The sequence below is a fragment of the Physeter macrocephalus genome, chromosome 11 (assembly GCF_002837175.3).
Source record: "Physeter macrocephalus isolate SW-GA chromosome 11, ASM283717v5, whole genome shotgun sequence".
Lineage (NCBI taxonomy): Eukaryota > Metazoa > Chordata > Mammalia > Artiodactyla > Physeteridae > Physeter > Physeter macrocephalus.
In genome coordinates, this window is record NC_041224.1 from 176,679,260 (window position 1) to 176,695,338 (window position 16,079).

Here is a 16,079-nt window from a genome sequence, read left to right on the forward strand (position 1 = left end):
ATTAGTGATGTTGAGCATTCTTTCATGTGTTTGTTGGCAATCTGGATATCTTCTTTGGAGAAATGTCTCCTTAGGCCTTCTGCCCATTTTTGGATTGGGTTGTTTGTTTTTTTGATATTGAGCTGCATGAGCTGCTTGTAAATTTTAGAGATTAATCCTTTGTCTGTTGATTCTTTTGTAAATATTTTCTCCCATTCTGAGTGTTGTCTTTTCGTCCTTTTTATGGTTTCCTCTGCTGTGCAAAAGCCTTTAAGTTTCATTAGGTCCCATTTGTTTATTTTTGTTTTTATTTCCATTTCTCTGGGAGGTGTGTCAAAAAGGATCTTGCTGTAATTTATATCAAAGAGTGTTCTTCCTATGTTTTCCTCTAAGCGTTTTATAGTGTCTGGCCTTGCATTTAGGTCTTTAATCCATTTTGAGTTTATTTTTGTGTATGGTGTTAGGCTGTCTTTTCTCCATTGTATATTCTTGCCTCCTTTATCAAAGATAAGGTGACCATATGTGCGTGGGTTTATCTCTGGGCTTTCTATCTTGTTCCATTGATCTATATTTCTGCTTTTGTGCCAGTACCATACTGTCTTGATTACTGTAGCTTTGTAGTATAGTCTGAAGTCGGAGAGCCTGATTCCTCCAGCTCCGTTGTTGTTTCTCAAGATTGCTTTGGCTTATTCGGGGTCTTTTGTGTTACCATACAAATTCTGTAATTTTTTGTTTTAGTTCGGTGAAAAATGTCATTGGTAGTTTGATAGAGATTGCATTTAATCTGTAGATTGCTTTGGGTAGTAGAGTCATCTCTTTTTGTTGCAGTGGTAAATGAGCATGTTTCCTTAATTTCTCTTTCAGATTTTTCATCATTAGTGTATAGGAATGCAAGAGATTTCTGTGCATTAATTTTGTATCCTGCTACTTTATCAAATTCATTGATTAGCTCTAGTAGTTTTCTGGTAGCATCTTTAGGATTATCTATGTATAGTATCATGTCATCTGCAAACAATGACAGCTTTACTTCTCTTTTCTGATTTGGATTCCTTTTATTTCTTTTTCTTCTCTGATTGCTGTGGCTAAACTTCCAAAACTATGTTGAATAATAGTGATAACACAACATTGTTAATCAACTGTACTCCAATATAAAATAAAAAGTGTTAAAATTAATTAATTAATTAGTTAGCTAAATAAAATAAAATTATGCAGCCATATATGAGATGTGAGAATTGGAAGAAACAGTAATCCAACGGGAATAAACTCTCCAGACTGTTTCCATGTATCTTTTTCAGATATGAGCTGAGATTGGACAGTTCATACTAATAAACACACTGCCATAGAAAGCCTGAAGGATGGGCAACTAATTCTCCCCAGGGTCATCTGGGAAGGTTTCAGAGAGGAGGTGACTTTTTTAGTAGGACTGTAGAAGACAGACTCTTAAAGTAGCCCATAAGATGCCCACCTCCTGCGGTTCACATTTGTATGATCTTCTCCCCTGAATGTTGTTAGGACCATGGTTGCTTCTAGCCAATAGAATATGGCAAAGCTGATGAGATATAATGATTATGTGTAAGTCATAACATGATTATGTTACATAAGACTATAGCACCCTCCTTGCTGGAGTGTCTCTCCCTCCCTGGCTGACTGTGAGGAAGTCAACATCCATGCTGGGAAACCCCACAGAAAAAGAACTGCAGGCAGACTCTGGAAGCCAAAGACAGCCTCCATCTGATGGTCAGCAAGAAACCGAAGCTCTCAGTCCTATTGATTTCAAGGAAATAGATGCTGCCACCAACACAGGAGTGGAGAAGCAGATCCTCCCCAGTCGAGCCTCCAGATGAGCTCCCAGCCCTGATAGACTTCTTGATGGAAGCCTTGAGGGGCCCTCAGTAGATGACCCAGCTAAGCTGTGCCCAGTCCCCTGACTCACAGAAACGGTGCAATGAGCAATACAGTGTGGTGTTGTAAGCCACTACATCTGCAGTTGCTTCTTACAGAGCGATAGAAAACTTATACAGGGAAGTTGGGGAAGGAGTTAGAATTTGCCAATTGTAGGAAGTGAAGGAAATTCCAGACAAAGGGAACAGCAGATTTAAAAGCATAGTAACAAGAAGATGTATATTTTGCTTCAGGAAAGGTATGCATTTAATCTCAGGCCAGTGTTTCCTTGACATGGCCTGACATCTAATCCTCCTGGGGAACTTTGTGTCAATCCAAGGCTCTGGTGCCACCCACAGAGATTCTTCTTCATGGTGTGTGGAATGGGGCAGAGGTATGGTAGGTCTAACAAATGCCCCAGGTGATCCTGATGCAGCAACTCCATAGAGCGGGATTGGGAACCACTTCTGCACCACACGACACCCTGCAAGAGGTCTCTCAGTACAAGAGTGACATTAAAAAGTTGATTTTCAAGAGGTGTAACTCAGAAGCAGTCTGGAGGGTGGTCTAGTGGGAAAAGAAGGGCTGGAGACTATGGTCCAGGGGTCACCTAGGAGAACACTGCAACAATGGCAATCTGAACTAGGGAATGGCCAGGCACTGAGGAGAACTGTACACAAGGGAGAGATATGAATGACCCTTGGCAGGATCTGGTGATGAGTCAGATGTAAACAGCCAAGAAAAGAGAGATGTGGGGGAGATCTGAAAGCGAGAGAGAAGGGAGGGAAACAAGGAAGGAGGAGAGGAGGTGGAGTTTTGGAGGGATGATAAGGAGCTCTGTTTGCATGAGCTGAGTTTTGCAGGCTCTGTCTTCACTGACCTGCGGACCTGCTAACTGGCCCTTGGGAGATTTTGAGTGTTGATTTTGGCTCTGTCTGTACTGAAATGGTCCAGACTCCAAATTTCCAGAAAATGAAATCCTCTCCACATGGAGGCCATTTACAGAGAAAACTGCTAAACCCCAATAATCCTTGCTAGTGGGACAGTGGCTGTTTGGCCACTTCAAGCCTATAATTGCCACCAAGTTCAACTCTGGAGGCAACGTAGCCAGGACTGCTTCAAGGAACACTGGACAGGGTGGCCCTCCTCCCATGAGCCATGAGTATAAAACGACAATTCCTGGACCCGGCCTCAGCGGGCTGATCCCACTTCAAGCCTTTGAGCTGAGGATTACGTTCATTCAGTCAGCATTTGCTGAGAGCACACTGAGTGCCTAGCACTTCTCCAGACTTGGGCGGGGGGGGCTACTGCCCTGAACTAGACAGGGGTGTACCCATTTGATGGAGCACCCCACCTTTTCTCTCCTTTGAGAACCCTCAGGGGTCACAGAGTTTAGAGATTCCAGGGGCAGGGGAGGCTGTAGGAGCTGGCAGCTTCTTGGCCCTCACGCAGTCTCCATCCCTCCAAAACTGCCTTTCCTGCCAGGTCTGTGTTTTCCAAAGTGGGTTCTGTGGAACCCTGTTTCTGAGGGTTACAAATAAACATCAGACCTTCAAGAAGGAGGTTCAGTGATAGTAACTGACACATACGTAGCCCTTGTTGCATTCCAGGCATGTTCTAAGCACATAATGATATAAACTCACAGGACTCCTCCAACTAGCATGATCCTTATTTTTCTCAGGGGGATGCCAAGGCATAGAGGGTTAAGTTGCTGTCAAAGCTCGCAAGGCTAGTCGGTGATGGAGCTGACAGTCACACCCAGGGATCAGGATCAAGAGTCTGAGCTTTCATACTATACATCACTAACATTATGATGGTCAAATGAGCCAGGAAAACCCTGGGTTTAAAAAACATAGAGTCATACATACCCCTGATAAACATGTTTTCATGAGCTTTTGGGCCATTCAATAATCTTTTGTGAAATACCTGTTTAAATATTTTGCACATTTTATTGAGTTGTTTGTCTTTTTATTATTGATTTGTGGAGGATCTTTATATATGATGGAAACCAGTCCTTTGCAGATATTATATGTATTGCAAATATTTTCTCCCAGTTTGTGGCTTGCCTGTTCATTTTCTTGATGATCAGAGGTATTTCATTTGGATGAAGCCCAATTTACCAAAGTTTTCTTTTATAGCTAACGCTTGCTGTGTCCTGTTTAAAAATATGTTTCCCTGCCCCAAGGTCATAAAAATACTTTTCTATGTTTGTTTATTGTTCTACCTTTGACATTTAGTCTTATGATCCATCTTGAGTTACTTTTCCCATATGGTGTAGGGTGAGGGTTGAGAGACTTTATTTTCCATGTGTATATCCAGCCGTTTTGGCACCATTTTTTGAAAGGACTTTCTCTGTTGAATTGCTTTGTTGTCTGTGGCAGATCAGTTGACCACATAAGTGTGCATCTATTTCTGGGCTCCCTATTCTCTTCCATCAATGTATGCATCTATCTTTATACCAGTGCTGCTTTGATTACAATAACTTTTATTATGTATCAAGGAAATGAAAATTAAAATCTTAATGAGATCCAAACACACCCCCATCGGAACGGCTAAAATTAAAGGACGGGCAGCACTAAATGCTCACAAGGATGTTGAGTAACCAAAACTCATATTCGTTGCTGGTAGGAATGTAAAATGGCCCAACCACTCTGAAAAGCTGTTTGCCAGTTTCCTGTGAAACTGAAGTTACACTCACCCCATGACCCTGAAATTCTACTCTTAGGTGTAGAAATTAAAATGTAGGTTCACATATAAACACTCACATGTGAGTGGTCATAGCTACTTTACTTGTAATAGCCAAATCTGGAAACACCCTAAATGTCCTTCAACAGGTGAATGAATAAACAAACTCTGGTATGTCCACACAATGGAATTCTACCCAGCAAAAAAAAGGAGCAAACTGGGTAAATATAACAACAAGATGAATCACAGAGGCATTACGCTGAGTAAAAGTAATGGACTCAAAAGCCTACCTACTAAGTAATTCAAATTAGAAGAAGTTCTGGAATGGGCAAGTTAACCTACGATAAAAGAAACTTTATCCTCAGTGGTTGTTTCCTGCAAGGAATGACTGGGAAGAGGCACGAAGACCTCTCTGAGACGATGAAATTTCTCTCTCTTCATGAAACATGGGTTGCACGGGTATAGGCACACCTGTAAAAAATTACCGAGCTCTGCATTTTATCTCAATAAAAAATTAAAATTGAATGAAAGTTACATTTAAATGTAAGGAAAACAAGTATAAAAGAGGTTTCTTCTTAAATGGCATTTAGGTAAGCTAGAACAACCTGGAAATCTCTAGAAGAGGGCTAGAGGGTTTCATTTTGGTTGTTGAGATGGGTTGAATTATCTCCTGAAACTCACGTTGAAGTACTAACCCACAGCACCTCAAAATGTGACATTATCTGGAAATAGGGCCTTTGAAAATGTAATTTGTTAAGATGAGGTCGTCCTGGAGTAGAGCGGACCCCAATCCAATGTGAGCAGTGTTCTTTTTTGTTTGTTGGTTTGGATTTTTTTTGCGGTCCGCGGGCCTCTCACTGTCGTGGCCACTCCCGTTGCGGAGCACAGGCTCCGGACGCGCAGGCTCAGCGGCCACGGCTCACGGGCCCAGCCGCTCCGCGGCACGTGGGATCCTCCCGGACCGGGGCACGAACCCGCATGCCCTGCATCGGCAGGTGGACTCTCAACCACGGCGCCACCAGGGAAGCCCTAGCAGTGTTCTCATAAACAGGGGAATTTGGACACAGACTCGCGCACGGGGAGAACACCATGCAAAGAGAGGAGTTATGTCACTACAAGCCAAGAAACTACCAGAAGTTGGGAGAGAGGCCTGGATCAGGTCCTTCCCTAGAGCCTTCAGAGGGAGCACGGCCCTGCCAACACTTTGATCTCAGACTTCTGGCCTCCAGAACTGTGAGGCGATAAATTTCTGTTGTTTAAACCACTCAGTTTGTGGTACGTCATTACTGCAGCCTGAGCAAAGCGTACAGCCGTAGATCCATTTTTTTCCCCTTGGTGTGTCTTTGGTAATAGACTCTAGATAATGTTCCTTGTTCTAAGAAATAGCTCATTCACTTATGTTTTTTTGTTTGTTTGTTTGTTTCCCAAAGAGATAAAAGCATCTATTGTGACCAAGGCTGCTGCATTCACATAAATGACCCCCGACCCACCATACACAAATGATGTTCCAATGAACTTTCTTCTTTCATCTCCAAAGTCTAGAAGGCAGAATCATGGCTCCCATTTTGCACATGAGGCAAATAAGGTTCCAGTCAGGCAGCAGTTACCCTGAACAAATGCAGCTTTCGCTCCATACCTGGATGTCAGATCATCTCACTTCTCGGTTTCCCCAAGGCCACTGCCGGCTGCTGGGTTGGGCTTCCTCTAGGAGAGAAGGAAGGATGGAGAATCAGTATCCTGAGCGCCTGGCTGGTCTCCCTATATGTTCCTGGAGCGGGGCACGAGTCAGGCACAACCACGTGAGAATTCTACTCTGCTGGTCACTCACTGCCACTGGTGACCCCAGACACACCTCCCTAAGCCCCCATTTCTTTCCCTGCAAATCATCTTACCCCCTAAGCCACAGGCTCCAGTGATACCCAGCAGACAAAAGAGCTCCCCTCAGGGCTTGGGGCAAACTATGGAAGCTGCTCTTTGGTTCTGTCTCCAGAAGTCTCCCCTCCCCTCTGCTGTCCAGTCTCCTCACTGCTTGTCCGGCTGAAGGCACAGAGGTGGCCTGGAGCTGGGTTTGGAAAATGACAGTCCATTTCATAATCTTTTCCAAAATGGGTTAAACAGCGTGATCTCTCCTTACCCACTGACGGAAATGGGAAACGCGAAATAATGGGCGATAACTGGTTTCAGCCGATTCTGATGTGCGATATCTCTCCTTTTTAACTGAGATAATAACAGAGAAGTATGCCTTCGTGAGGTTTAGTAAAGAAGGCCCAGATTAATACCCCAGTCAGATGGCTTTTGAAGCAAAGCTTCTATTCAAGTCGCTGCCAAAAAGTCACTTTATCTTCCCTCCGATGCATCTCAGATTTTATCTACCCTTTTATTCTTTTTGTCCTTAATTTTAAATCCTTTTTATTATTATTTTTTCCCATGTAAGTAGCAAGGGGGTTATTTGGTACTCATTCTTTTGGAAGCAATTATCCACAGGAGAGAGGCTCACTTCATTTGGGTTGCATTTTATATCCAGACCGGATAAAAATGCACAAAATCGAATTTGCTTGTGCAGCTCAGACACCAAAAAGTTCTTCCTTGTGAATTTCAACTCAGCTGCCTGTTGACTAAGCCCTCTTTGGAAGACTGGGTGAGTGGTATCCCTTCTACAACATTCTCTCTGGTAGCCCTAAGATTATCTCCTTGCTGCCTAATCAGGCAAATAAAATACTTCATTTAATTACTCATTAATTCAGACCTTTTAGACCCCAAGCTGTCTGTGAATTTGAACAGAGAGTATTCTTGCTTCTTCTAAAAAAGAATGTCTCTTCCCTAGACGGTGGCAAAATCCTCTTAATTCAAGTTTTTATGTTTTTTTTTTTAACAAATGAGTTCCTCATGTCTAGGGAAGGGGTGGAAAAGGGGAGATTTGGTGCCCAAGCCCTACCAAATCCATTACAAGCATAAAATTGCTGTGTGACATCTCACAGATCTTAAACTGTTACGTGAATATTGCATTCTACTCTGTACACGTCTGCATTTCATTTTAATATACTAATGATGTTTTAAATTAATTACCATAGGTAACCAAAAAAATAATAATAATAACTTTCCTATCTGTCTTGTAGTTGTTGAGCAAGAGACAACTGACTTGATGTTTATCAATTTTACAAAACGTGGCTGTGACCTAAAGAGAATTTACTTCAAATGGTGCATCAGTGCTGGCATGGAGGCAACTCCTCTTTTCTCTGCGTCTGTCTCAAAATTTTTAAAAACCACAGCCATGAGCATATGTGAATAGAACATCATCGCCTCTTTTTCTGCTGCATGGGCTCTTTCCAGGCACTGGCTAAGGGGTGAATATGCCCTAAAAGTGGCAGGACTCATCCTGCAGGTGACATGACGATGATGATACCAGCTTCTTGCTGACTGGTTAAGGTGCCTGTGTCTGATCCCCTGATCCACCAGCCAAAATACTTACTGCCTCTGGAAGATATTTGTCAGTGAACATTTTCACTAAGAAAGCCCCTGATAGTGGGCTTTATTTTCCCATTCCTGCTCTAATTCCATCCCATGTAAATGAGCTCATCTGGGCAGCCTCATCTGTACCCCTTCCCCTCTCTCCCCTGGCCCTGGAATGTCAGCTGTGAGGAAGACCCTTATTCTGCACATTTTAACATGAAAGGAAATGGATCTTTACTCTATGCTGGTGGCCAAGAACATTCAGACTTAGGATAAAGAAGCTTCTAAATAAATGAACTCCATGAGCTTTATTTACCGTTAGCGGGAACAATTCTTAACTCATTTTATTTGGGTTTGACCTTTTGCGCGGGAGCCTTTGCTTTTTCCCTCCAGGAAGAAAAATAGCCATGCAGCCCCAACTTCACGAACCCTGCCCTCACCTTCTGCGCTGGAGGTGGCCCACATTGGGGCAGGGAGCAAGCTTTGGGGAGCGCTTTCCATTTTATCCTAAGCCGAAAAATGGGTACCCGGGTCCTCGTGGTCCAATGGAGAGGGTACTGTGCCCACTGCAGGGGCCACCTCTTGGAGGGGTGACTGGGAAGGGGTCTTGGCTGTTGGAGGTGAATGGACAGAATCCCCCCCCCACTCTGGACCTCATCATCAGGCTTGGATCTGGCCCCTCTGCCTTTCAAATTGATGGGTCCTGCCTGGGGACCTCCACTCGGTTTCTCCCCTCCTCCAGCAAACCCTCCATCCCCCCCACTGAGTCTAAAAGTATCCATCCCCTAGGCCAAAAAATGGGGGGGGGGGCATCCTGCTGCCCTCCCGCCTTAAATCATCTTAGATTACCTTCCTGGACTTCCAGTCCTGGACTCATCCCTGGGCATTAGTGTTTCCACTTTTACACAGGACGTGCTTTTCTTCTCTGTAAAGCACGTGGCTGAATTTCTAAGCCTTTTCTAAATGAGCTCTACTCCTGACCCAAATCCAGGGCCTCCTCTACACATCACTGGGGGGACAACAGGGGATTCCCACTGTGTCCCAATGTCGGTCAGTCGTTCCTATGTATCTCCTCACATCACTCTCCTCCGTCTGGGGGTGCAGGGCTGGGATGCTGAGCTAGGTCTCCTTCCTGCTCCTCAGCTAAGGAAGAGGGTGCATTTAATTGTTGGACCCAGCAGTGTCCTTCCCCCCAGCAGTCAGTATGCTGACACCAAAGAAGCTAGAAATTAATGACGAATATCCTGGACAGGAAGGTGAGGCAGACCCTCAAACTCTTGGCTGTCGTCACGGGCATTTGAGCTGTGTTCATAATTCCAACCCTCCCCCACTGCTGAAAGAAAATTGCCTTCTCCTCTATCACTACAAGCTTCTCACCAAAAACAAGATCATCCCTCGCTGTGAAATACTGCAGGTGAGCCGCTGCTGTTTCCTTAAATCAGGGCATTTGTCAAAGAGCTTGGACAGGTCCTTGTCAATAAAGACAAAAAATTCAAAATATGTGTCCATCCTGTGTTAAGGGGGAAAAAGTGACAACATGTGTTGTTCTTTCCACTCAACGTTTTGCCCTTGCAGTGAGTTATTTTTTCGTTATTCCTTGGAACGTAGGCAGTGCCCCAATGTTTAATCTTCTGCTTAAACTTTGATCTAGAACCAAGGTTCCTTTAAGCAAAATACCCAAGTCAGAAAGGATCCAAACCAAAAGCATGAAACATTAGATTCTTGGTGTGGTGGGAAAGCTTTGCTATCAGACAGAACTGGCTTCTAAATCCAGCTCCATCATTTACTGGATGGACCACGTTGAGTAATTAATCTAAGCCTCAATTTCCTTATCTGTAAAGTGGGAGTAAAAAGAGCACGTACATTATCTGGGGTCTTGTGATAATGCCTAACCATCATTATTCATCCTCCCTCTCCTCCACGGTACTTAATAAACTGCTGTTACTTGAGTGAATGCTACATATTATGAGCTTTGTATATAATATTTCTGTTTTATGATGACTTTACAAGGTTGTTTAATCCCCATTTTACAGATGAGCAAACTGAGGTTCGAGAAATGATGTCACCTCCTGAAGTTTCTGAAGCTAACATGCTCTTTCAGGACTGCTGGCCACCTGCACAACCGGAAATTATATCAGCTACCATGAGCTTCCCAAGGATGCGCCACCAATGGGCCCCAGGGGTCAGAGGTAGGGTTTCTTGCAGCCAGGTAGGGACTGGAGGGGGGCGGCCCCCGGCTGATCACCTGATGAGCCGTGAAATTGTTAGCACAAACATTTTTTCTGTGTGTCAAGACATTTTAATGGTTGGAAAGCACAGAGTCTAAGAGCTGAGAAAATCCCAGAAGGTGAAATGGGGCTGAATTATTTAGAGGCTCCAGCTCATTGAGTCATCAGAAGCTTTCCCCTCTCCCCGCCCCGCCCCGCCCCGCTCACCGGTGGCTTCTCAGAGACCGTCCCCGCATCCCACATGGGCAGCCAGACTCCCCTCTGCTTCTCAGAGAAGCAAAGGTCCGGGCAGCTGACGCCTGTTTGCCCGGCTATCTCTCCCCTCAGAGATTAGATTACTCATATCTCAACGTGGGAAATGAAAGAGACCAGGCGAAGGGAGAAGGTTATCCAGGTGGAGAAGGTGAAAAAATTTCAATATCACCGTCTCGTTCCTTATTCAGGCAAAATGAAAAGTCCTCATTATTAAATCACAAAGCAATTAAAAAATTAAAAATTTCATAAGACCCTACATAAAAGAAATACAAGTATTTAGTGATGGATTAGAAAGTGGAAGTAGGGGGAGAGAAAAAGTAAAAGCCCGCTGGCCTCAGGGGTTTCCCTCTCCGGCGGCGATGAGAGTGGTTTCTGCCCGCACCCTCGTGCCAGCCGCAAGAACTAATAAATTCCGGGCTCCCCTGCCTAGAAGCCAAGGCCGATTAATATCTGCCTACCTTGTTACCTAATTCATTATGGAATAGCAGTTAATTTGATTTGATATTATTTTAATAAAATTCTGTAATATATTAGATTGTTTCAGGCTATCAAAATAATTTTCCAATTATTACAGTTACTCAAGCAAGTCTTTTTTTTCCCCCTTCATGAGCGGCAGTTGGTCTGACTCAGAATATATTAGCTCCTACAGCTTCATCCTGGCCAGGGGAGCAGGGGAGCCATGCATGGTTACCCAGAAGAGCTCCTGCCAAAAGCAGGTGCCCGCAATTCACAGCAAAATGGCCACGGCCACAGACTGATGGGGAGTTCTGGCCTCATGACTCTCTGACCATGAGGGTGGCCCCTCTTCAACCACTGCTAAGTTTTAAGGAAACACTGAGATAAATTTCTATTCAAAAATAACCCTGGAGATCAGTTGACTGGAGGATTGGCAATAGGTTGGAAGCTGGGTGATCAATAACGCCTGGTAGAGAGAGTGTGTGCTATGAAAGTTCAAATTCAAGTGCTCTTTCTGTTAGCGTCTGACCTCCCTGAACCTCCAGCTCATGGTGCAGAGAAAAAAGAAGGCTCACCTGACTGGAAGCACGGCGTGAGATTTCAAAGGCGATCACTTGTGCAAAAGTGGCGAATGCCAACATATAACTGGCATCAAGAAATCAATTCTGCTCTGGGCAGTGATGGATGTTAGCTAGACTTGCTGTGGTGATCACTTCAAAATAGATACAAATATGGAATCCGTGTTTTGTACACCCAAAACCAATATAACACACGTCAATTATAGCTCAAAACAATAAATAAAAAGAGATCAATTCCCTCTCTTCCTTGTCAATCCCCTTGGGAGGTGAGGATGGCGGAAGATCAAAACTTAGAGACATGGGGACAGATGTATATGTATAACTGATTCACTTTGTTGTAAAGCAGAAACTAACACACCATTGTAAAGCAATTATACTCCAATAAAGATGTTAAAAAAAACAACAACAACTTAGGAGGCAATTTGGGGGAAAGATGCCGGCCTTGGCGCAAGAAACCTGGTTTGGGTTCTTGAAGTGTGTAGATCCCTGCATGATGGTAGGTGACACCAAGCCGTGGTGTCTGGATCAGACCTGGAGACCCCGCACGGAGCAAGCACAGGCCTCTGATAGGGCCTCCCCAGCATGCTGAGGCAGTTGATGAGCTGAGTCTTTCATTTATTCACTCAGCAAACGTTTCCAGAGCTCCAAAGGAGTGATGGCACTGCGGGTGGTGAGCAAGGCTGGCAGCTCGCAGGGCCCCCGATGCAGCCTCTGCAGCCAGCAACATCACTGGCACTGAATAGGCATCCATTAAACATGGCTGGATGACTTAGTTGGTCAGGGGACACCAGATATTAACCAAATAATCACAGAAGCAAATTACAAGTGAAATAATCCAATGTAATTACAAACTACAAAGGACAAGCACAGCCGACTGTGAGACCTGAATACAAGGGGACTTGGTTCGCAAAGTATGCAGGCATCCAGAGGATGGGTGGGGATTCGCCAGGAGAAGAGGGAGGGAAGCATGCTCCCGGCAGAGTAGATGGCATAAACAAAGGCCCTGAGGCAGGACTGGCAGATGGTTTCCAGGGACTGAAAGAGGGCCACCCTAAGGGAGTGGAGGGCGGTTGGTGGGTGGAGGCCAGGTCCCCGAGGTACCAGGCCCATGGACGCAGTAAGGTCTGTGGTTTTGCCCCGTGGATGGGAAGCAGTGAGATCACAAGCCTGGGGGCCGCATGCTCAGGTCTGTGTTGTTGGGTTTTTTTGTGGTACGTGGGCCTCTCACCATTGTGGCCTCTCCCGTTGTGGAGCACAGGCTCCGGACGCGCAGGCTCAGCGGCCACGGCTCACGGGCCCAGCCGCTCCGCGGCACGTGGGATCCTCCCGGACCGGGGCACGAACCCGCGTCCCCTGCATCGGCAGGCGGATTCTCAACCACTGCGCCACCAGGGAAGCCCAGGTCTGTGTTTTTAAAGCTTGCTCCGTCCGTGCGGTGTGGGGAATGGATTGGCCCAGGCAAGAGCAGGTGTGAACGGCCGTGAAGAGGCCGTGGCAGGTGCCCTGGGAAGAAGTGACGTCAGCCTGGAAGTGGGCAGATGTCAGATTCAGACTCTGCAAGTCCCAGAGGTTGCTCGGCAAGGGATGCTCTGAACAGCCTCCCTCAACCCGAAGGCCAGCTACCTGGTGTTGTGGCCATGCCCAGCCATCCTCCGTTTCACCCCGGAACCCTGGGCGTCCGCAGCGCCAGCCTCTGACCCCGTGGATAACTCTGCACCCCAGGCTACCCGCCACCCTGGCCTGGGCGCTGCTACTCAGCTTGCAGCTGGCCAGCCCTGGTCTGAGCCGATGCTGCCCCATCAAGACCCAGACACCACCTTGTCGTTGCTGACTCTGTCCTGCCAGGCCAGGCACGGGAGAAACTCCAACTTCCCTCCCAAGGAGGAGGCCTGACCCCGCTGTGTGTGCGCTCAGGGGCCGTGCCTACAGCTGCTCCACAGTCTGTCCATCTTCACCTCTCTGCCCTTAGAATACGGCTCCCAATTACAATGAAAGAATTGTAATGGAGTCTCAATGGCCTGTTATGGGAAATTAGGGTGACCTTGGGGGGTAGAGAGAGGAATGCTAAGGGGAGAAGTCTGTGGATAGACCCCGGTCAGCAAGGGGGCAGGGTTGGGGGCCAGGCTCAGGGGGAACAACAGAGGTGAGTGGGCTCTGTGCCCCTGGGGCTCGTGCTTCTCAGTCCAGATCCGGCAGGGACGCGGCCCAGGGTGGAATCACCCATGTAGCACTGTTCACTGGACGGGGCGGGGATGGGGAGCCAGAAACGTACAGACCCTCCGGAGGGCTGCAGGGTGCAGGGTCCCTGAGACCCCATGCATATTTCCAGCCACTCTCCCCCAGCCTCCGTAAATCTAGCTGGAAACCAAGAAGCCTGGCCTCAGCTGTGCTGCAGATCAGACGGGCGTCCTTTGGCCACACCTGGGCCTGATCAGGGACCTGGGGAGGAATGGGGGACTGCAGGGTCAGGGCTGCTCCAGTGCCCAGAGGCCAGGGAGGGGGCGTCTTCCATTCTCCGAGCAGACACTCGCTGAGCACCTGCTATGTGAAGTCCCAGTCACCTGTGGGGGACGTGGAATGAACAACACTGGACCTTGGGTCACAGAGGGCTCCCTCGTGGCTTCATGGGAGGCAGTCTGTTGTCCAAAAGGGGGTGGGCCAGCGGGCAGGAGAAGGAGCTGCGTTGGGGGATGGCAGCACCCCGCAGGAAAACTGCCCAGGGGAGAGGTCTGAACGGTGGCCACAGTTAGAGGGACTGGCAACACTGCGGCTCCAAATTCAGCCGGGGGATGACGGGGGAGGTGATGGAATGGAGCCGCGGGCCGCAGAGGCAGGGAACCCGCAGGGGACAGGAAGTGGAGAGCTCACAGGTGCCTTCTAGAGAGATGACATGACTGTGCGGGGAATTACAGAGCAGGTGTCAGAGACGGAGACGGAGGCTGGTAGCCTTGGGGGCGCACAGGGAAAGCCCGACCCAGGGCCCTGACACGTGGCCAAGCAGAAGCGGTCAGAGGCCAAGTGAGGAGCTCGGTGGACAAGGGGTGCACGTTGCGGGTGAGCCAGAAGGCTCTGGCATTCTGGATGAAGCAGGGGGTACGGCCCATCCCCACTCGATGGAGACCTAGGGAGGACCAAGGTGGGGCTGCCGTGAGGGGGCCTGGGGCATTCTGTGGCACCTGCGCACAGGTAAGCAGTTAGCGCTCAAATGTGTGTCAGTCTCAGAAAAGCAGCTGTGCGATTTCCTGTAACCACTAGGTTTGGAGAACCTCACGTGTGCCTGACACGGTGACCATGCCATGCAGACTTCCTCCCTTGTGGGCCTGCGGGAACGGGAGGACAGCAGTCTCCAGGTTTCCAGTCCACCTCCCACCTTGCAGCCTAGGATCCTGAGGTCCCCAGGCCCCAGGAGGCTTGCCCCACGGGCTTCAGCTGCCCAGCTTCTTCAAGAAACCCCGACAGAGATCATAACAGCTCAGAATGCGTGCCCTCGCCCTCAGAGACACACGCTGGGCTTGATTTCCACGCTGGTGAATCGCTTTGTTCTCTTTTCTACCCGGCTGGAATCAGGCGAAGGGGAGAGGGCCACGGAGAGCCTCGCTGTTCCTCTTCCAAGTGGATGAGAATAAAGAAAGGAAGTATTTTTAAAGCACCACGATGCTATCAATTCCCTGGAGGAGGAGGCATTTTTGTCTGGGCATTAATATTATTTTCTTTAACTTCCCACTCTGGTGGGCTTCCTGCCTAACAGCAAACTCTGTAGTGAGAAAAACAAAGAAGAAAAGTGAGTGCTTCATGCCAGCTGGTGTCCGCTTGAAGTAACATAAAAGGTTGGCTCCGAAGGCCATCCTCCAGAGGAGAGCCACCTAGGGTCAAAGCAAGGTCTTAATCTTCCACGGGTACCTACTATAGTGGTTGAATGCTGGCCCCTCGGGAGATGTGTCCACAGGAAACTGGGAATGTGAACTTATTTGGATAAAGGGTCTTTGCCGATGACGTAAAATTAAGGATCTTGAATTCTATGAGACATCCTTGATTACGTGGTGGAGCCTATTCAATGACAAGTGTCTTTGTGAGAGGAAGGCGGAGGGGTCTTTGAGACATTACGAAAAGGGGGACAGAGATTGGAATTGTGCTGTCACGAGCCAAGGAGCACCTGGAGCCACCAAAGCTGGGAGAAGCCAAGAACGGATGCTCCCCGAGAGCCTTCAGAGGGTCCACAGCCCTGCACCTTGACCTTGGACTTCTGGCCTCCAGAACTGCGAGAATAAAGTTCCGTTGCTTTAAGCTTCCCAGTTTGTCGTCATCTGTGTGGCAGTCCTAGGAACTAACCCACCTAGGTTGTAAGAATATATGATTTTTAGATCAGAGAGCAGAACAAAGTGAGAGTTTTATTTTATTTTTTTAACATCTTTATTGGAGTATAATTGCTTTACAATGGTGTGTTAGTTTCTGCTGTGTAACAAAGTGAATCAGCTATACATATACATATGTCCCCATATCTCCTCCCTCTTGCGTCTCCCTCCCACCCTCCCTATCCCACCCCTCTAGGTGGTCACAAAGCACCGAG